The sequence below is a fragment of the Triticum urartu genome, chromosome 4 (genome assembly GCF_003073215.2).
Source record: "Triticum urartu cultivar G1812 chromosome 4, Tu2.1, whole genome shotgun sequence".
Classification (NCBI taxonomy): Eukaryota; Viridiplantae; Streptophyta; class Magnoliopsida; order Poales; family Poaceae; genus Triticum; species Triticum urartu.
The window spans coordinates 308,491,686-308,515,147 of NC_053025.1; positions in this window are offsets into that span (position 1 = coordinate 308,491,686).

Sequence of the window (23,462 nt, forward strand, 5' to 3'; positions counted from 1 at the left end):
GCTTGTTTTTCCCAAGAGGCGTTCAATGCCTTCAACTCAGGAGATGCGTACATCCGTGCTACTCAAAACAGTCTTGCCAGAGCCACGGACCAATATATAAAGGATATACGGGTAAGAAAAACTGACAATTATATATATATCAGTAGCCCCTGAGACTTGAGACAGTTGACACAACTGATTTAAGGATCATTATTTGTGTAGGTTCTTACAGAGAAGATTACCCAATTGTCTCAAGAGCTAGAAGAGTGAAAAGCCCAGCTACGGGCCGCGGTGGCCGCATTGAAGGAGTCTGAGAAGGCCCCCTCTGGTAACACTTGTTTCCATTGCAAAGAATGACGGGTACCAGATAGTATGCGGCATGCATGCAAATCTAACAATAGATGTTGCAGATGACTCCGGAGGCCATGACGGAGGATGCACAACGTGCTAATCGACAGCTGAATGCTGGCGAGCGCGTGCTTACGCGGGTCAGGCAGGAGAAAAATAATCTCTAGGATGCCAATATCCGGCTGGGCGTGGAACTGAAAGATGTCCGAGCCCAACTTGCGGACTCCGTGAAGGAGAATAAGCGGCTTTGACGCGACATTTTTAGTAAGTTCTTGAACGAACTTTTGGAAGAGTTCGGCGAAGAAGCCGACTAACGGAGTTATGTCTGCAGGTATGCTGACAGGTCGTCCCACGGAGGAGATGCCCGGGTCTGCGGGTGATCTTCTACAAGAGCTCTCACAACTGCACGAACAAGTTCGGCAGGTGATGCAGGGTATTACCCAAGCCTTGTGGCCATCTGCCTCCCCGCCAGGAGGCATGGGGGAGCTTATAGAGAAGCTCAAGGGAGCGCGGCGGCGCTTCCGATTATGGAAGATATCAGCCTGCCGACAGGGTGCAAGGGAAGCCTGGGCCATGGTGAAGACGCGATATACCAAAGCTGACCAAACCACATGGCCGAGGTCGGACCTGTGGGGCCCGATGGGAAAGAGATCTCCGTCAGTTTGGTGTATGACCAAGTAGAATTAGCCGCAAAGTATTCCAAACAGGATTGTAGGCTGGACAGCCTGTTGGATGGTATAGAAGAAGAATTTAATCAGTCTTAGTGATTGTGTACTTTAAATGACATATGTAATGTCCCTAGCCGGATTGTAAATCATATGTCATGGCGGACCTTTTCGCTTCGACCTTTGGACCCGATAGTCCGGAGTGTATCCGAATACTCCCTCGGTTATGTAAAAACTGGGGTATGCGTGGAAACTAGGCGTAGGGGTCATAAGTGCTTGAACAGACAAGTACCCAACTAGCTATGTTATATTACATGGATAGTAAGAAACATCTTCCAGGGAGAATAGTTCTGTTAAGGGTTCCTTTCCCTGCGTACGCATGCCCTAATGTGCATGTCCGAACTGCGAAAAGAGACGCAGAATATAAACATCTGGGGGCATGTATCAAAATAAATAAAAGTCATCTTTTGTTCACCGACCGAACATTCCCTTAAGAACGCTAGCTTTCGGCTTCACCCAGTCTGAGGTACACATCCGGCTGACCCGACAGTAACAATCGCAGAGGTGCTCCCCTTATGCCCTAGCCGAATTAACGAGAATGTAGGGCATAAATACAAGAGCCAGGCAACCCAGCTTGGCCAAAACTTAAGTCATATCGATGCATATAATGGCGAAAAAAGGTACATGCGGAAGAATAACACATGTGTGGGGCATAACGCCAGAAAAATAGTTATATTAAGCTTCTTTATAAGAAGCCCCCAGGTATAATGAGCGCGGTTAGCGCGTCAAGATTGTGTAGTCAAGACACAATTTAGCCTTTTAAGTCCTTGAGGAGAAGAAAAAAGAAGAGAGAAAGAGAGAAAAGACTGATAACGGATATGCAAAAAATTGATGGGGGTAAGGAGATGAACATAGAGTCCGGCACTAGGCATAGAATCTTCGGAGTCCGGCTGCGTTCCATGGGTTTGGCTCGAGTCGGATGTCTGATGCATCCCGCAGATGGTACGCTCCACCGGTTAGAACCTGGTCAATAATGAAAGGACCTTCCCATTTGGGCTTGAGCTTTTTCTTTTTCTTCTCCAGCAGGCGTAGAACTAGTTCGCCAACGTTATAGGTTTTGGCCCGTACTTCTCTGCTTTGATACTTTCGAGCCTGTTGCTGATAGAATGCGGAACGGGCTTTTGCCATGTCGCACTCCTCCTCCGGGGCATCCAAACTGTCCTGCCGATCGAGCTCGGCCTCTTTTTCTTCGTACATGCGCACTCGAGGTGAGTCATGAATTATGTCGCAAGGCAGAACCGCTTCTGCGTCGTACACCATAAAAAACGGTGTGTATCCGGTAGTGCGATTCGGCGTGGTCCGCAACCCCCATAGTACGGAGTCGAGCTCGATTCCTTTAAGGACTGCACTAATCTGGGTTTGATACCGCTCATGATAAGACCATTTGCTCACTCGACTTGACCGTTAGTTTGCGGGTGATAGAGAGAAGCATAATCGAGCTTGATGCCCGTGTTGCTGCACCAAAGTTTTACCTCGTTGGCTGTGAAGTCTGTGCCGTTGTCAGTGATAATGCTGTGGGGGATGCCATAACGTTGTACAACCCCAGATATGATGTCACACCCTAGCTAGTTCAAGCATTAGAGTGTTGCATCGTGTTTAAATTCCCAGAAAACTGAAATGGGGATGACAGAACCCCCAGCACCCCCCTGGATCAACTAGGGTTTACTAAAAAACTTTTTCAATGAACCTGAAATGCCCTTCTAGAAAGCCCAGCCTTTTTGTTTTGGGTTAAAACCTTTGACAAAAATGGTGCACATTTTTCTAGGACATCTTAAGGTCATTGGATTAATTCTTATAGTATTTGCATTTGTGCATTTAAATGCAATAAAATATTTTAAATGCTCAAATAATCATAAACTAAAATGTTTGCTGTTGGATATATTCTAAGCAGTAGCCATGATTAATTTTATGATTTTTAGAAATGCCCTGGCATTTTTAATAAAACCCCGAAGTTACAGAAATAATAGAATAAATAAAAAACAGAAAAAGAGAGAGAAAGGAACTTACCTGGCGCAGCCCACCTGGCCCACTGGCCGGCCCAACACTGTGCTGGCCCGTGACAGTCATCGCCTACCTCTGTCAGTAGGCAGCGGAGGGACACGGCGCGCGCGCCCGAGCTCACCACGCCACCTCCCCACTCCTCTGCTACACCTGGCCACCGCCTCGACGCCACGAACACCTCCTCGGTGTCGCCCCGACCTGCCCGACACCTCACACTTCCCCCCTGCTCTCTCCCTCGCTGCCTCGACGCCATGGCCGATGCAGCCGTGCCTGCGCCGTCGTGAAACCTGCAGCCACCACCGTCCACTCGTTGCCTCGCCGTGCCAAAAAGTTCCGCCGTCGTCCACTGCTTCGCCTCGACCCATCCCCGAGCGCTCGCTCGCCCAGGAGACGCTGCACCGATTTCGTCCCGATCGGTCATCGCCGGAGATCCCCCTCGCCGCCCCGCTCTCTCCAGCTCTTCCCTGAGCTCGCCGTTCACTCCCTTGCAACCGTAGTGAGCCACTGACCCTTCTCCCCCTCTCTGTTCTAGCTCTCGTGCACCGTACGCGCCACCTCGAGTTCGCCCGCATGCACCGCCGCCTGTGCTCGCCGCCGATGAGTCTCCGGCCATCTAATGGTCCGGCCGTCGTGCCCAGATTCCTCCCCGCGCCGCGTAGAGCACGTACGTGCCCCGCATGGGCCACCACGACCATCAAAACGACGACCCCGACCTCACCCGAGCCCCGGCGACTGCCAAGGTCGACGCCGGCGACGACTCCGGCCACCCCAGTCCCAACCACCTACACCACTCGATGCGGACGAGTGCTCGCGTCACGTAGATGCCCTCCGCCGGCCATTTGGTCACCGGCGGAAGAAACCCGCACCCTCCGCCGTCCCTGGCCTTGCCGGTGACGAGCCCCGGGTCAACTCCGGCGAGTTTGACCCGGGTTGACCCCAGTTTGACATTCCCCTAACTCACTGACGTGTGGGCCCCAGGCCACTAATTAAACTAGGTTAGTATTAGTTTAACACTAACTAAACTTAGTTAGTTAGTTGACACTGACAGACGGGACCCACAGGTCAGGGTTGACCTGGACCGTCTCAGTTGACCGCTGAGTCACACTGACGCCAGGCTGACGCAGTAAATCCTTTTCTGGATTTATTCTTTAATAAGAAATTCCAGAAAATAGCCAAAACTTCTAAAAATCATAGAAAATCAACCATAGCTCCAAATCAAACAAATTATATATGAAAAATGATCAGAAAAATTCAATCTATACATATGTAATGGTTTCATGCATGACAAAGCACTTTAACCTTGCTGTTTAGGTGAAACAAGCTAATACACTTTTTATGCATAAGAACTTTAACTTCCATTTGAATCTTTGGTTCAAATAGACCCATTTCAACTTGTTTCACATTGCATTAGGCAAGACACATTCATATTGCCATGTCATAGCATGCATCATATTGTTGCATATCTTCATGTATTGATTATGTTCGGTGTGTCTTTCGTGGTAGGTTCTGCCTCCGTGGATAACCCCGAATATCCGTCTGAAGGGCAGTACCCTACTACCACTACATCAGGCAAGCAGCCCCATTGATCATATCAATACAATCCCATGTTCTCGCCTCTGCTCGCATTTACTGCATTAAGACAACAACATTTCAAACTGCTATGTGCTGCGGTAGTTGAACCCTTATCCTCTGCATGACCTGTCATTGCCACAGTAACTAGATGAAACCCACTAGCATGTGTAGGAGTTGATTGAGCCTTGTATGTGTTTCCTACCTTGCTATGCCTGCTATGCTTAGAGTTGTGTCAGGTCTGGTTCATCTGGGTGATGGGCTAGAGTGAAATGATTATGTCGGTAATGTGAGGGATGTGTTGAACATGTTTTGATAAAGGTATCGATGAGAGGCCATGTAGGAGTACATGGTGGGTTGTTTCATTGAGGCCGTCCCTAAGAACTGAGATCTGTATGTGTGATTTAAGGTTCAGTTACTACCATACATTGGGCCCGAAACCAATGGACCCTCCCGGCTTCTTAATCACCCTAGTACTCTGTCCAGGAGTTGCAAATAGTTTCTGGTGTTTGTAGGTTATGTGTTGGCGGCCGTGCGTAGCGCTGACCCTAGGGGTGGGCTATGTTGCGGTAGATACATCATGGCCGGGTATGCCGGGCACCTGTTTGGCGTCTTGGGACCCTGTTCACATCGTTCGGGGCCGTATGTGGAAACCTCGGCCGGACTCCCTATGGATGGAACCTGGATAGGCGATAAACCTGGACTAGAGACTTCAATGTTTAGGTAGGCCATGGCCGACACCCTCGTTGGGCTTCCGCTTGAAGGTTGCCGAGTACATGTCGTGTAAACGGCGGTAAGTGGTGAAAGCGTGTATGAAGAAGTACACCCCTGCAGGGTTAACATCATCTATTCGAATAGCCGCATCCACGGTAAAGGACTACTTGGTTGCCTATATAGTTGATAGACAAGTTAATGGATACTACTAAAAGACTCAAGATAAGTGTGAGTACCGAGGATGGCCCTCTTGTAGGATGACGAGGGAGGATCCCCGGTGGAGTATTGTGTTGGTGAGTAGTGGACTCGTGTGCGAAAACTATTTTACTAGTGGAGTCTCGTAGGATAGCTTAGCCAAGAGTCAAAGCTGGCTTGCTGCAATAACTCCACCACCTTCTTGAGAATGAGCATGTATAGTAGGTTCTGATGTAAGACTTGCTGAGTACCTTTGTACTCATGTTTGCTTAATTACTGTTTTCAGACGACAACACCGCCCCCACCGATGGGTTCTATGTAGACCTTGATGTCGACAAGTGACTAGCCACCCAGGTGGTGATCCTGGCCATGGAGGGCCCTATGTAGATAGACAGGCTTCGAGAAGCCTTCTTTCTTTCTAGTGTCTGTACTCAGACTATTTGCTTCCGCATGTGCTTGTATGCTTGTATGAGTTGAGTGTCGGGTCATGTGACCCCTACCTGTATGAACATGTTATGCCTGGCTCTCTGGAGCCTTTAAATAAAGTACTTGAGTTGTACAGTTTTGTTGTGATGCCATGTTGTATTTGCACATATCGAGCATATTGTGTGCATGATTGAAATGCTTGGTATGTGTGGGATCCGACAATCTAGGTTTTTATCCTTGGCAGCCTTTCTTATGGGGAAATGTAGTCTAGTGCTCCTCGAGCCATAGTAGTCCGCTACAGCCCGGTTCACCGGAGTCCTGCTAGCCCAGCACTACTGCTCAAGACACTTAACTGGCCGGCATGTGTTTCACTTCGTTCCTATGTCTGTCCCTTCGGGGAAATGTCACTCGGTGATTTTCGGAGTCCTGTCTAGCTTGCTACAGCCTGGGATTTCCGGAGTCCTGTTAGTCCAGTGCTACAGCCCGGATTCACACGCTGATGACCGACATGCTCGATGTGATTCATGTATGCCTGTCTCCATAGGTCTGTGCCGCTTTGGGTTCACGACTAGCCATGTCGGCCCGGGTTCTCTGTCATATGGATGCTAGTGACACTATCATATACGTGAGCCAAAAGGCGCAAACGGTCCCGGGCCATGGTAAGGCGACACCCGTGGGGATACGTGCGTGAGGCCGCAATGTGATATGAGGTGTTACCGGTTAGATCGATGTGACTTGGAATCGGGGTCCTGACATATCAAGTCTATCACCGGTCCGGATTCAGCCATTTTAACGGGTTCGGCTTCTATCCATTTGGTGAATTTATCCACCATGACCAGTAAGTATTTTTTCTTATGGGTTCCCCCTTTAAGGGGTCCGACCATATCAAGCCCCCAGACCGCAAAGGGCCAAGTTATGGGGATTGTTTGGAGAGTGGTATGCGGCATATGGCTTTGGTTTGGAAAAAGCTGGCAACCGATGCAATATTGGACCAGATACTGTGCATCTGCTCGGGCCATGGGCCAATAGAAACCTGTACGGAAGGCCTTGCTTACAAGGGCCCGAGCTGCGGCGTGGTGGCCGCCGAGTCCAGCATGGATTTCTGCCAAAACCTTCCGCCCTTCCTCTTCGGAGATGCACCTTTGAAGGACTCCGGTAGTGCTTTTCTTATAAAGCTCTCCCTCGTGGACCTTGTAGGCTTTAGATCGCCGCACTATGTAGCGTGCCTCATTTTGGTCCTCGGGTTGTTCCTGCCTTGTTAGGTAGGCCAGGAATCATTCTGTCCATGGGGCGATGACGGCCATTATCACGTGGGATGAAGGTGTTATTTCGATGGCAGAGCCTTCGATTGTGTCACAGTGTTCGGTATCTGGTGTTGTGGCCGGGTCCGGACTATTGTTACCGGTGTCCCCATCCCATACCACGGATGGCTTAAACAGCTTTTCCAGGAAGATGTTAGGTGGGACAGGGTCGCGCTTAGCGCCGATACGGGCGAGGATATCTGCCCCCTAATTGTTTTCCCGAGCCACATGGTGGAATTCAAGCCCCTTGAACCGAGCTGACATTTTGAGGACGGTGTTGCGATATGCTGCCATTTTTCGGATCCTGGGCATCGAAGTCTCCATTTATTTGTGATATTGCAAGGTTCGAGTCCCCATGCACCTCCAGGCGTTGAATGCCCATGGAAACTGCCATCCGGAGACCATGTAATAGGGCCTCGTATTCGGCTGCGTTGTTGGAGTCTGTGTATAGTATTTGGAGTACGTATTGGACTGTATCTCCGGTGGGGGATGTCAGGACGACGCCAGCCCCCAGACCAGCCAGCATTTTAGAGCCGTCAAAGTGCATGATCAAATTGGAGTACGTGCCATACTCTTTAGGGAGTTCGGCTTCTGTCTATTCGGCGACGAAATCGGCCAGTACTTGCGACTTAAGGGCTCTCCGTGGTTTATATGTTATGTCGAACGGGAGGTGCTCGATAGCCCATTTGGCAATCCGGCCCATGGCATCGCAGTTGTTTATTATGTCGTTGAGTGGTACTTCTGAGGCCATCGTAATTGAACACTCATGAAAGTAGTGTCGTAATTTCCGGGATGCCATGAATACCATGTATGCTATCTTTTGATAATGTGGGTACCGTGATTTGCATGGAGTGAGGACAGTGGATACATAATACCAGCTTTTGAAGTGGGAATTTATGTCCGTCCGTCTCTCGTTCGACGATGAGCACTGCGCTTACAACTTGGTGAGTTGCCGCTATATATAACAGCATTGGTTCGCCGACATTTGGCGCGACCAAGATTGGGTTGGTGGCCAGGATGGCTTTTATTTCTTCCAATCCGGCTGTGGCTGCGTCCGTCCACTCAAACTGTTCGGTGCGCCGAAGAAGGCGATAGAGGGGGAGTGCCTTTTCTCCTAATCGGGAGATAAAGCGGCTTAAGGCCGCCACACATCCAGTTAACTTCTGGATTTTCTTGAGGTCAGTTGGGATAGCCAACTGCGACAGAGCCCGGATTTTAGCCGGATTTGCTTCAATTCCTCTACTCAAGACGATGAAGCCCAGGAGCTTTCCGGCGGGTATGCCGAAAACGCATTTTTCCGGATTGAGCTTAATTTTGTATGTTCGGAGATTGTCGAACGTGAGCCTCAAGTCGTCTATTAAGGAGTCGACGTGTCTGATTTTAACGACCACATCGTCTATGTATGCCTCCACTGTTTTGTCGATCTACTTTTCCAGACATGTCTGAATCATGTGCTGATACGTTGCGCCGGCGTTTTTTAGCCCGGAGGGCATTGGGTTAAAACAGAAAGGGTCGTATGGAGTGATAAATGCCGTTGCGGCTTGATCGGAATCTGCCATCTTAATTTGGTGGTAACCGGAGTATGCGTCGAGGAAGCACAATGAGTCGTGTCCTGCGGTGGCGTCGATAATTTGATCGATGCAAGGGAGGGGGAAGGGATCCTTTGGGCAAGCCTTATTAAGGTCCTTGAAGTCGATGCAGAGGCGCCAGGATTTGTCCTTCTTTGGTACCATTACCAGGTTTGCTAGCCAGTCCGGATGTTTTATTTCTCTGATGAATCCGGCCTCCAGTAACATGGCTAGCTCCTCTCCCATGGCTTGTCGCTTAGGTTTGGAGAAACACCGAAGAGTCTGCTTGACCGGCTTGAATCCCTTTAGAATGTCAAAGCTATGCTCGGCCAGCCTGCATGGGATTCCTGGCATGTCTGAAGGATGCCAGGCGAATATGTCCCAATTCTCGCGCAGGAACTCCCATAGTGCGGCGTCTACAGCGGGGTTTAACTGTGCCCCGATGGATGCTGTTTTTGTGGGGTCCGTTGGATGGACTTGGAATTTGACTATTTCATCCGCTGGTTTGAAAGAGGTGGACTTGGATCTTTTGTCGAGTATCACATCGTCCATGTCCACTATGGAGTGCAACACAGTTAATTCCTCCGCCGCAAGGGCTTCGGATAATGCCTCGAGGGCCAGTGCGGCTATCTTGTTTTCGGCGCGGAGTGCTATGTCCGAATCACTAGCTAGAGTAATGATTCCATTAGGCCCGGGTATGTCTTGGAAGATCGTGAATGCCACCTGCCCTAGATGGGCGTGGTATCTGCTACTGAACGGGGCCACTTGGAATGTAATTTCTTCGGACCTGTAATTCTCCGGAGTGCCGAATACCACATCTAGTATGATTTTCCCAACGCAACGTGCCTCCCGACTGGGGATGATTCCTCGGATGGTTGTGCTGCTTTGCTCAATACGGTGTCTTTCTATTTCCATTTTTGAAGAGTTTCCTCATAAATGAGGTTTAATCCGCTGGCGCCGTCCATGAGCACTTTAGTAAGCCGAAAGCTGTCTACAATTGGACTGAGGACCAAGGCGGCTGGTGCTCGGGTTGTTCGGAATTTAGGTTCGTCACTGGCATTGAAGGTGATAGCCGTGTCGTTCCATGGATTTATTGCTACCACGTGGCAGATTTCGGCAAGGCTGCGAGTGCTCGCTTACGCCTATTATTTGAGGTGAAGGTCTCGAAGACTGTTAATACTGTATTGTTATCAACGGGATGGTGCTCTGCGGTGTTTTGAATGAGGAGATCCTCACCACTCTTGGCCACCTGTCGAAGTACCCAACATGCTCTAAGGCTGTGTGTTGGTATGTTATCCGCTGTGCTATGAATTTTGAAGGGCCCGTTAAGCCATCCCTCCAATATGGTTCCACGCCCTATAGTGGGCTTTTGCTTCTTTGTAATTGAGTCGGGCGACTTATGAGAGTGCACCCTTTTAGTTTGGACTAGGGGTTTTGTCAGAGAGGGATTATCCCAAAATTTTGTTTGGGTTTTCCAGGCGCTTTCCATCGCATAGTACATCCGTACTATGGCCGCCAGGTCAGCGAAGTGTACAATGTCATGGCGACTTATGGCGTTGAGGATTCCCTTGTCCGTGCAATTGTTGCAGAAGAACGAAATTGTGTATTCCTCACGACAGTCCTTGAAGTTGTTCATTACAAGGAGGAATCTGGCCCAATAGTGATGTACTCTCTCTTGGGGCTCTTGTCTAATGTGGGAAAGATTGTTTATACCTGGGTGGGTGGGTGAATTTAAGTCCAGACCTTGACCCAATCTGAGACCCAGGGGCGGACGAGTTTCCGATCTTGGAAGTTCGGGCTCCGGGATGTTGCCCCGCAGGTTTGAGATGCAGCCTGATTCTAGGTTCAGGTTTAGGGCGATGTCCTCCCGTGGACGGGAATACGACTCGGAGAGCTCAGGAATCCGGACATAGTTCGTCCTCAGGATAGAGGAAGATTCGCCGCATTGCTCCTCCACCACCACTATCTGATGGGTGACCGGCGGAGAGTTAATCTCCCTTTGGTCGGGTTTAAGCCCAATCCGATCAAAGTCTGTAGCAACTCCCAGAGCAGCGATGCGATCCAGGAGCTCATTTAAAGAGGAGAGCTCCATTGGATCCATCTGCTCGGTAAATTTCGAGCCGATGTGGAGGCTATTTTCGATGACCCGAGAAGTCATCGTCGGCGCGGCGGCCGAGCGGGTGGTCATGACGAAGCCACCTAGACGGAGAGTTTGGCCTACAACCAGGGCTCCCCCAGAGGTGATGTTGTTATTGACAACGAGACGAGTCATCCCTCCTTATGATGACGACACAGTGGAACTCTCAATGAAAGCACCAATGTCGGTGTCAAAACCGGCGGATCTCGGGTAGGGGGTCCCGAACTGTGCGTCTAAGGCGGATGGTAACAGGAGGCAGGGGACACGATGTTTACCCATGTTCGGGCCCTCTTGATGGAGGTAATACCCTATGTCCTGCTTGATTGATCTTGATGATATGAGTATGACAAGAGTTGATCTACCACGAGATCGTGGAGGCTAAACCCTAGAAGCTAGCCTATGGTATGATTGTATGTTGTCCTACGGACTAAACCCTCCGGTTTATATAGACACTGCAGGGGGCTAGGGTTACACAAAGTCGGTTACAAGGGAGGAGATCTAATATCCGTATTACCAAGCTTGCCTTCCACACCAAGGAGAGTCCCATCCGGACACGGGATGAAGTCTTCAATCTTGTATCTTCATAGTCCAATAGTCCGGCCAAAGGATATAGTTCGGCTGTCTGGAGACCCCCTAATCCAGGACTCCCTCAATACCCTACTACAGTGTGGTGTGGTGGATTGCCTCTTGGGCTGAGGATGAACAGTTACAAGGGAAGAACAGCCTCCTAAGGACAGGTGTTCTTGTGCTCGGTGAACTTTGTGTGGTTGAGGATGATCTCTCTCTCTCTCTCCGGATCAGCCGATCTCCTTTCTATGGTGGTGGCTAGTCCTATTTATAGAGGCCTTGGTCCTCGCACCAAATATTGAGTGGGAAGGGATCCCACAACGGCCAAATTTGAAGGGAGACAACTAGTACAAGTTATCTTGACAAAAGTAGTCTTCGCCTGCCAAAGGCTCTGGTGGTGACGCCGTCTTGGGCTCCACAGTGACCTCCGTCCTTTTGTCCTGCTGGTCTTGGTCTTGTTGCATCGATATGGAAACCTTTGCCTCATGCCTTGGGACTCCTCGCCTACGCTTGCCTCTTTAGTACCAAAGAGGAAACGAGGACACTGCACGTGCTGGCACCCGTCTGGCGCCCCCCTGGCTCCAGTCGTCATGGCATGCGTCACAGAAACCTCGCGAGGTGTCCCTTCCCTTGATCTCTCCGCCCTCGCGAGCCAGCCTGGTGGGGCAGCCCTCAAGGAGGTCTTGTGTCGTCTGCCTCGCGAGGCTTGGCCCCTCGTGAGGGTCTTGAGTGTTTGCTGGTGAAGATGGGCCGTTGGTGGAGCCACGCGGTGGGCCACAGGCAAGCAAGTCTGGGGACCCCCATTCCCAGAACGCCAACAGAGGTGGATTCTCTGACATAGGATCCCTGCCTTACCCTCCCTTTCGGTCACTTACTGGCGGACCCATGCTTGCTAGGCCCCGCATGTCAGTTACTCAATGGGTTCGGCCACGTCAGGGGATCCTCATCCATAGTATACTCCCTCTACTTTTTTTACTCCGCATAAAACGGAGGGAGTGGTACTATAAATGACACGGGGGGGGGGGGGGGGAGGGACGTCGGTTTGCTCTCAACTGCAGTCCAACAAGCGAGCAAAAACGCAAGACGAAGCGCGTTCCATTCGGTGAAAGACGTGGAGGGTCCAGCGTGCTGGGGTGCAATGGGAACACTACAAGAGCGATGTACAGTCAAAACCGATTGACCGGTCGTCACCAGAACCACGATTCACACCAGAACCTTCGCTGCTCGGCCTATGCCAGCCACTTCCCCAAAACCACACCTCCTCTCCAGCCCATTCCCCCACCTTTCAATCCCTTAGCCCACATCAAGCGTCCCCTAGTTCACCGGAAAGCCATGGTGCACCGCAAGATCACACACTACAAGATGCTAACGCCGGAGCGCCGCACAAAAAATGCGATGGCGGTCGGCGCCACAGACCTTCGTTCCCATAATCGCTTTGCGGAGGGCCAATCCCCGAGTTCTCTGGAGCGAAGCTATGAGGAGGAGGAAGCCGATCCAATGTTCATGGTGGAGGTCGCGGCGTAGAAGGCCCCCGATGGTTATGAGACGATGGACGTCAACTTCGTACCAGCGTCCGGGTCCCCCATGGTGCAGGCGGACCATTTGTTCAACCTAGCGATACTAAAGGAGGATTGGGAGGCAGAGGCTCAACTCGATCAAAGGGCATGCATGCCGCTGCCATCAAAGCTCTCCTGCAGGCGGAACCGGATGTCGTGGATGTGAACCAGGATGCGGAGGCTCAACTCGACGCGCAGCGCATGGATGCTGCTGCCATCGAGGTCCTCCTACAGGCGGAACCGGATGTCCTCGACTTTAACCGGCTAGCAGAGGCTCAACTCGACGTGGAGCGCGCAGATGTCGCTGCCATCAAGGCCCTCCTACAGACGGAACCAGACGTCCTCAACTTGAACCGGGCGGCGGAGGCTCAACTCAACGCGGAGCGTGCGGATGCCGCTGCCATCGAGGCCCTCCTGCAGGCGGAACCGGACGTCCTCGACTTGAACCGGGTGGTGCTCTCGTCCGTGCAGAGCGCCCGCACGCTCTGCGTGAATGAGTATCTGGAGGCCGAGGACAACCACGGTGCAGAGACACAGGTCGGCAGCTATGGCTAGTTCGCGCCAGCAGCCAAAGACAACGATGATGTCTCGTTCCGCGAGCAGTGATAGTTTTTCTTTATGTTGTTGTTTTTAGGGATCTTTTGCTGTGTAAAAACATATATTGTTATGCAAGTCACCTGACTATCATCATTTGGGTCAATCTACCATTTCAGGCGGTTGTATGAATATCCTATGTCTCCTAACCCTTCTCCCTCACCTCTTCTTCTTCCCCAACAGACCACCGCACGGGCCGTACGGATCCACGCCAACATGCGGTTGGATAAAGATAATGTATGAATGAAAATTATCTGTTTAGCCGTAGCACGTGTTAGTGAGGGTGCATTCCCTTGGTTGGGTTTGCGGCGTGCAGGAGCGACTGTGCGAGGGTGCGGTGCGATCGCGGCGTGCAGGAGCGTCCGTGTGAGGGTGCGGTTCGATACAAATCATCATTTGACGTGTCAATTAATGCGTATTTTTTTGTATAAAGCCCAAAGAGCTAACGAGCTCACTCCTTATCACTTGATTAATGTAGTTCCATGCAAAAAAACCTTCTCACTTCGGCATTCATGCAAGGGTATATTAATGTCCTTGGTTGCTAGTACGAGGCAAACCCCATCAATTTTGCCTCGATTAGTGTTAGTGGCCTTTTGCAAATTGTAATTTTGATATATTGGCCTGGTGTACAAAAATATGGAGGTAGTAACTATTTGAATTCCTTCCCCATTGCGGTGACGTCGATGATATCTTGAACATTGTGGTTTGGCGAAGTGCGTTCGACGGAGAACAACACTGAGGGAGACCACGGTAAGTCGTCCGCAAGTGCCGCCTGCATGCCGAGACGACCACCTTATTTGCATCCAGGAAGTCTGTTGAACCGAAGGACGCGTAAATGTACTAGTACTACTAGTACACAATTGCGTCGTCTGTCCAACTTAGTGTGGTGAGCTGGTTTCTCGAAGAAGACGATGGAGAAGCGGAGTCGGCGAAGAGTGAAATGATGGTTGCTTCGTCCATGCTTTGTGATTTGACACCTCACTGCTTTGTGATTTGTGATAGAAGGGACAAGGGAGTGGAATCTATGCTCTATACTGTACATGCGTCCAAGCAAGGGAGAAAGAGGAGAGACGTTGCATTTTTCTATTCCTTCAATCAATCAATCAATCTGGGAGCTTCGGTTCCATCTTTTTGGCTTTGGCAGCACCGTCCACAAATGGTTCCCATCGATGACAAAAGCTATTTTCACATTTGACTACACATTGTGGATGCCCTTAACCGTACCACTTGGTTTTGCTCCTGTGTGCTATCTATACAAATCTCTATTATATTAATTAAAAAAATTATTTAATGAAGATTAGTAAAAAGGAGGTGATATTGCCGCGCGGATGGCGGAGGAGGTTTCTTATTTTTAGAGGAAGTTGGCCTGGCGGTTTTCTAACATGCGGTCCCACGTGTCAGTGCTTTACCAAGCCGATCCGCGTCCCGCATGAGGTAGAACAACGGCAGAAGCAACACGTGGTTAACTAGAAGATGATGAGGGAGAAGCGGATTCAGCAACGAGTGAAATTATGGTTGCTTCGTCCCTCCAACTTCTTTTTTACTAGCATTATTATTACTTCATCCCCCCAACTTAACCGTGGGAAAGGTGTAGCTTTCTGATTTGATGCCTCATTGCTCATTACTACACCAGCGCCATGACTGGGGTGCTTCACCCCTGCTGCTCTGCAATGTATTTCGGTATGGCACGTGGACCCAGTAGCTTGATGTCCCACATGTCGACGAAAGGGACTAGAACATTTATGAAAGCGAGCGCTCCACTCTTACGATGGAGGAGTACACGACATGGCGGCCCAGTGAACTGTCACTTGTACTGTATACTAGTACTATAGTTTTCCTGTTTCGCATGATCCATCGATACAAAGTCGATTAAATAGGAAAGGGCGGGATTTTTCCCGCGCGGTAGATGATACTGGCCATAAATTTCAAAGGCAATTTTAATGTATGCAAACTGAATAATTAAGTAACAATATGATATCTAGTAAAACTAAAAACACATATGATATATTGTGTTTGAGTGTAGTAGTAGTAGTGCTGTATTGCATAGTTGTTAGATGTAACATGCGAGAACGTGTAGAGATGTAGTTTTGGAGGGCCTATAGAGAGAAAGCATATACGGTCACCGAAAATCAGAATACGCTCATTACGGTCACTATATATGTTTTGAGGTGATTATACGGTCACTTGCTCACCGTTCAGCATCGGATTGCAGTCTGTTGACAGGCCAAATAGTTTGCGTGGAACCATGTTGACTAGTTAAATGGACCACATTCCTTGTGGGTCCCTCCTGTCAGTTCACATAGGAAAAAGGTTAGTTAAACACAAATTTACGCAGGTGCGACAAGACTCCAACCCGTGCGCGGGAATCAACTGGTCGTGTATGTGTCTGTCAGGGCGTGATGTGTGCGCATGCACGTGTAGGTTGAGCACTTGAGCGTGAGAGTGTGTGTTGGTCATGTGGTGCGTGCATGCATGCATGCGTGTGTGCGTGTGAGTGTTGCGCGCATGCATGGCTCCGTGTGTACGTGTGAGTGTTGCGTGCTTGTGTGGCTGCATGTGTTCGTGTGAGTGTTGCGTGCATGTAGTTCGTGTGCATGCATGTGTGTGTGTATAATCACCACATCAGCTCATGTGTGTTAAAATAGATGGCTCAGCATACTAATACAAGGCCACCTTGTCCGTTGTGCCCGCGGTCCTGACTTCGAACCACCATCCAATATTTTTTTGTCGTTTGTTTTCATTCTTACTAGCAAGATGCCCGTGCGTTGCACGTAACATCAAGATGCATTTGTATGACTAGTTTATATTGTGAGAGAAAAGGATGAACGAGGGAAGAACTTATTTGCAAATGTCGAGAGGTGTCTGGGTACCTTTTTGCAAAATTGCCATAGTTTCCTTCCTATCCGTCAGATATAAATCGGACGGCCTATATTGCAGGATGGCAGGCACACCATCATCACCAACTCTATTTTTATAAGAGTGTATAAGAGTAGATACAAGCCGACAGGTGGGCACAATGGTGGTGAGATAATGTGATGCAACAATAGAGGTGCCACGTGGAGCGTTTAACTGGTCAACTAGTCATGTGTTGAGAAAATACAGAGCTGTACGGTGAGCCCGTGACTGTATAATAACCACAAAACATAAATGGTGACCGTAATGAGTGGATTCTGATGTCCAACGTACGTATCGTGATTTCGCTCCAAATGCAATGACCGTCACTGTACATATCGCGAGAGAAAGATGAAACATGCGTGAATGTGCCAGGGGCTTAATTTTAGAGGACCTGGAGATAGTTTGTGTGCGTACGTGAAAGGGGCGTAGAGGGGGTGTATGCAATGGGGAGAGAGATGCTCTTCGTTTCTCTTTATTATGACTAGCTTTATATATAGTATAAAAATATAAAAATTCACAGTGCAGAATAAATATCATTGTGGGCACCATGCAAAAAATTAACGTTCATACTCCTCCATATAACTTTTTAATATTCTATATATGTAGAAATTCTAAAATAATTTTTTGCCACACTTTATTCAAAAGGAATGTTGTATGCAAAATAAACATGAACAGAGGGCTTTTTAGATCGATGGGGTATGTGATGTAACATGTGTGAATGTGTAGTTGATGTATTTGGAAAGGCCTAGAGAGTTATGTGTGTGTGTTACGTATTCGAGAGAGGCATGGATAGAGGTGCCGATGGGGGGAGGGTGCTGAGGGAGTCCTGGATTAGGGGGTCCTCGGATAGCCGGACTATGTACTTTGGCCGGACTGTTGGACTATGAGGATACAAGATTGAAGGTTTCGTCCCGTGTCCAGGTGGGACTCTCCTTTGCATGGAAGGCAAGCTTGGCGATTCGGATATGTAGATCTCCTTCTCTGTAACCGACTCTGTGTAACCCCAGCCCCCTCCGGTGTCTATATAAACCGGAGGGTTTAGTCCATAGAACAACAACAATCATAATCATAGGCTAGCTTCTAGGGTATATTCTCTATGATCTCGTGGTAGATCAACTCTTGTAATACTCATATCATCAAGATCAATCAAGCAGGAAGTAGGGTATTTGTAAGTGCATCTAGTGCCACCCCTAGTTGGTTTTGGAGTATTGACGACAAACCTAGTTGAGGGACTAATGTGTCTGTGAGAATTGCAGGATAACACAGGTAGAAGTCCCTCATTGATTCGGTTTTACTACCAGAGATGACCCCTAAAACTTTATGAAGACATTGAAGTCAAAGGCGGTATATGAAGATATTCACATTGAAGACTATGACAAGAGAAGACACGATATGAAGCCTATGGAGCTCGAAGACTTAGATCTTTCGTAGTTCTTTTTCTTTTATGTTGAGTCATAGGAACCACCGTACTGTTAAGTGGGGTCCAAGAGAACCAGTCAGAATGACTGAAGTGATGCCTAAACCAAAAAACCTATGTCTTCGAGTGAAGACTATGAGAGCGAATCTTGTCTAGAGTCGGACAAGTCAGCTTTGCTTGTAGCCCAAGTAAAGTTGCTGTGTGATTTTGAAATCTAACCGTTGGAACACGTGTCAGTTCCTTAGTGACCCAGGGTCATTTCAGACAAATCAGGTCGGGTTGCCAAGTGGCTATAAATTGCCCACCCCCTACAACCATAAACGGTTGGCTGCTCAGATTGAAAGTACGGCTTTTGTCGTTTGAGAGCAACCCACCTCGAAGCCTTTGAGAGAGAATTCCTTGTGAGGATAAAGCCCTAACCACCCAGAGCCAGAGAGAATTGGGCATCACTTAAGTCTTCTTGTCTGTGTGATCTGAAGACTTATTACACTTGAGGACTGTGCATCCTCCAGCCGGTTAGGCGTCGCGTTCTGAGCATCCAAGAGACATTGTGGATTGCCGGTGAACGAAGTCTGTGAAGGTTTGGGAGTCTACCTTGAAGACTTACCAGAGTGATTGGGCGAGGTCTATGTGACCTTAGCTCAAGGAGAATACGGTGAGGACTGGGTGTCCTGAGCTGCGTGTTCAGGACTGGGTGTACGAGACTGTGTGTCCTAAGGTTTAAATACCTAGCCGCTCCAACGAGACGTACATTTGTCACAGCAACTGGAACTGGTTCAACAAATCATTGTCTTCAACGAGTCACTGGTTTCATCTTCACTTCACTTTACTTACTGTTCCTCCTTGTGAAGTCATTGTATGTTTGCTCTATCATTTGTCTTTACTGAGTGACTGCGTGTTCTGTTTGGCTTCACAATATCTTCCTACCTGATCCTTACTACCTAGCTGCTATTAGTCTTTGTGCTTTCACTTCATTGAATACTTGACTAGGGTTTGCCTAGTGTAGTCTACCTTCCGCTACATGGTAATAGGTTTAATTTTATCGTTTGTCTTCAAAACTCCCAAGTTCTGAAGACTTTCATAAAAATCGCCTATTCACCCCCCCTCTAGTCGATATAACGCACTTTCAATTGGTATCAGAGCAAGGTGCTCCCTTGTTCTGTGTGATTCGTTTTAACCACCTGGAGTTTTAGCTATGTCGACTGCAGGGATAATTAAAGTCTCCGCTGCGTGCCCCGTCTTCGATGGAACTGAATATCCCTACTGGAAGAATAAGATGCGTATGCATCTTGAAGCCATTGACGTCGACCTATGGTATGTCGTCGAGAACGGCGTTCCCAAGGCTGGAGAAGGTGTCACTGCTGCTGATGTCAAGAAATTCGTTCAACTGGACTCTACTGCCAAGAATATCATCTATGGTCATCTGACCAAAGGACAATATGGCCGTGTGAGTGCTTTGAAGACATCCAAGCTGGTCTGGGACTGGCTCTCCAAGGTCAATGAAGGCATATCAACCCAGAGAGATCAGAGAATCAGTGTCCTTCGCAACCTCTTCAACCGCTTCAAGCGAAATGACAATGAGAATGTCCAGCACACATTTGACCGACTCACTGACATCACAAATGAGCTTCAAGCCCTCGGTGCCACTGAGATTACCAAACACGAAGTCGTCAAGACGCTGCTGAGATCACTTGATAGTTCGTTTGACATCCTGGCCCTGATGATTCAAGAACGTCCTGATTTCAAGACACTCGATCCGTCTGACATACTTGAGAGGCTCAACACACATGAGTTTCAGCTTTCGGAGAAAAGAGAGATCTACGGTCCAAACTATGGGCGAACTCGTGCCTTGAAGGCAAAAACTGTCTCCTCATCTGAAGAAGAATCTGACAGCAGTTCTGATGACCCCGAAGACATTGGAAGGGAACTTTCTATGCTTTTCAAGAAGTTCCAAAAATTCACCAAGAAGAAAGGCTTCAAAAAGTCTTCCCGATCAAGTTCAAGGAATGATGAAGCTCCTGCTCATGACTACAAGAACAAAACATGTCACAAGTGCAAGAAACTTGGCCACTTCATCTCTGAGTGTCCAGAGTGGGACAATGAGAACAAAAAGAAGAAGAAGAGCAAGGAATATGACTCTGACGACGAGAAGAAGAAGAAGAAATACTCAAAGTCTTCTTCCAAGTCTTCCTCAAAGTCTTCATCACACAAGAAGAGCTCATCTGGCAAGGCACATGCGTTTGTTGGCAAGGAAATGGACTCAGAGGAGGAGTCTGCTTCTGAGGAGGCAGAGGTGGAGTCTAAGGAGGAATCCGACTTGGGCGTCGCAAGTCTGGCTACAACATACGTTGCCAAGTCCATCTTCAACACTGAAGACAATGACTTCATCACCGACACCGATGCAAATGACAAGGACTACTCCGCTTCTACCTACTGCTTCATGGCACGCGGTGCCAAGGTAAACACACGCGCTACTCACTATCAAACATCTAGTGATGATGACTCTGATTGTGGTTCAAAACCTAGCTACAAAACACTTGCTAAAATTGCAACTGAACAATAGAAAGCTATGGAACATATTCAAAAACTGTTAGACAGAAGCGATGATCTGTTAGGTGCTGAAATGACTCGATCTGAATCCTTAATTGAAGACATAAAAAATCTTCACGTTAAGTATCAGGAACTTGAAAGTCGTCATGAAACTCTCTCAACAACTCATGAAAATCTTTCCTATGATTATCTTCAAAGGAAGCAAGATCTTGAGAAATTGAGAGCGGTTCATGAAGATCTTCAAACGGAAAACGAGTCACTTCGCGCCAAACAGATCAGTACTGCTCAGGAAGGATTTGAACCACCATGTCTTAAATGCATTGAGCGTGATAATGCTACTTCTGTTGCTGAATGTTCTACTGCTACTGCTGTTGCAATATCTTCAACTGTTGATGCGGTAACTAACCCCTCTACTGAGGATACTACCGCTATTGCTGATGAGAATGCTAGGTTGAAGACATTGCTTGAAACAGGGATGTACAAAAGTCTTAAAGGGCATCAGACTCTATGTGATGTCCTGAAAAAGCAGATTCTGAACCGAAACCCTAGGAAAGAGGGTGTAGGGTTCGTAAGGAAAATGAATGCAGATGGCTCTTACTGGAAACCTGAGCAGTACCCCAAAACCATGTGGGTTGCTGCAAAGGAACCTTCAGCAGATCCATCCAATCTATCTGGCTTCACTTGTGCTAACCCCATTATCATTGATGAATCCTTTGATGCAAACTATATACTATTTAAGAATCAGAATGGTGAAGTGTTTGCCAGGTACATTGGTACTAACTGCAGGAATGGACCGCCTATGAAGAAGATCTGGGTTCCGAAAAGGTGTCTGGAGAGTCTTCCTGTGAATGTCATCATGACACCTCACGTGAAGAAGACAAACCTCAGACCAAAGGCTTCATACGGTCCAAAGGCTTCATACAGACAGAGGACTCACCTGAGTCGCACTAACGCAAATGTTTTGCAGGAAAATCATACTCAGGCATATGAATATGAGAGCGGTTCATCAAACCGCCATATTCATAAGACCAAGAACTATTCTGCTTATTCTTATGAGTACTATTGTCCGCGTGCAAGACTGTTTGCTAAGGCTTCAAAGCCAAAATTCTCAAATGCTGCACTTAGACTTATTGCTTCTAAGTCACCCTTGAAGATGTGGGTGGTTAAGAAGGCTTAACTCTCTTTTGCAGGGAAAGGTCTCCAGCAGAAAACCAAAATCATCTGACGCTATTGCTGGGGACCTTAAACATCTTGTAGGGCGCAAGATCAAATGCCCAAATGGTCTTACTATGTACTTCGTACCTGAATCGCTTGCTACTCTCCCTATTAGTCCTAACCTGGATCTAAGCTTTCATAACCCACTGGTTCGTCAAATGTTTTTGCTTCACAATGCTCCTGGTGAAGCCTATCCCCCTAACTGCACTGTAGGGTACGACACCAGCGTCTTCAGAATGGATTATTGACAGTGGGTGTACAAATCACATGACTGGCAAAAGAAGTCTTCTTATGGACTCAACCTTACGTCCATCCGACAAGAGCCACATCACATTTGCTGACACTGGTAAAAGTATGGTATTGGGTCTAGGTAGAGTTGCAATCTCAAGGGATCAACACATGGATAAAGTCATGCTTGTTGAATCCCTTGGCTTCAACTTAATGTCAGTCTCAATGCTTTGCGATTTGAACATGATCGTAATGTTTGGAAAATATCGTTGCCTTGTACTAATGGAATCTAACAAGTCTCTAGTGTTTGAAGGGTATCGAAAAGATGATTTGTACATGGTAGATTTCTCAGCAGGGCCACAGCTTGCAGTATGTCTTCTAGCAAAGGCTTCAGAATGCTGGCTCTGGCATCGGAGGCTTGGACATGCTGGCATGAGGAACCTCCACACCCTTGCGAAGAAGAAGCATGTCATAGGCATCGAGGGCGTCAATTTCAAGAAAGACCACTTATGCGGTGCCTGTGAAGCAGGGAAGATGACGAGGGCCAAACATCCCTCGAAGACAATCATGACTACTACTCAACCCTTCGAACTGCTTCACATGGATCTTTTCGGTCCCACTCATTACTCAACTCTAACTACTACTGCTTGCCTCTATGGCTTCATTATTGTTGATGATTATTCTAGATATACTTGGGTGCACATAATTCTTTACAAGACTGAAGTGCAGGATGTCTTCAGACGCTTCGCCAATCGAGCTATGAACAATTTTGGCGCCAAGATAAAGCACATCAGAAGTGACAATGGCACTAATTCAAGAACACTGGCCTTGATACATATCTTGATATCTTGGGCATCACACATGAATTCTGAGCCCCGTACACGCCACAGCAGAATGGCGTCGTCGAACGCAAGAACAGAACACTAATTGAGATGGCCAGAACGATGCTAGATGAATACAAGACCCCAAGAAAATTCTGGCCCGAAGCCATTGATACTGCATGCCATACAATCAATCGTGTTTATCTTCACAAGCTACTGAACAAGACATCTTATGAGCTTCTTACTGGAAAGAAGCCAAATGTCCGTTACTTCAGAGTATTTGGCGCAAGGTGCTGGATCAAAGACCCACATCACACCTCAAAATTTGCACCAAAAGCACATGAGGGTTTTATGCTTGGATATGGAAAGGATTCGCACTCCTACAGAGTCTTCAATCTCTTTCATTACAAAGTGGTTGAAACAGTGGATGTGCGGTTCGATGAGACCAACGGTTCACAAAGAGATCAGCTGCCAAATGTGCTAGATGAAGTTCCATCCAGTGAATCAATCAAGCTAATGGGAACTGGAGAAATTATACCTTCTGAAGCTCATCCTGAAGAAGAACTTATCATTTCAGCACCTGATCAACATGAAGACAATGCTCAGCCTGAAGACATTTCTTCCAACAACGACAATGAACAACAACAACAAAGTCT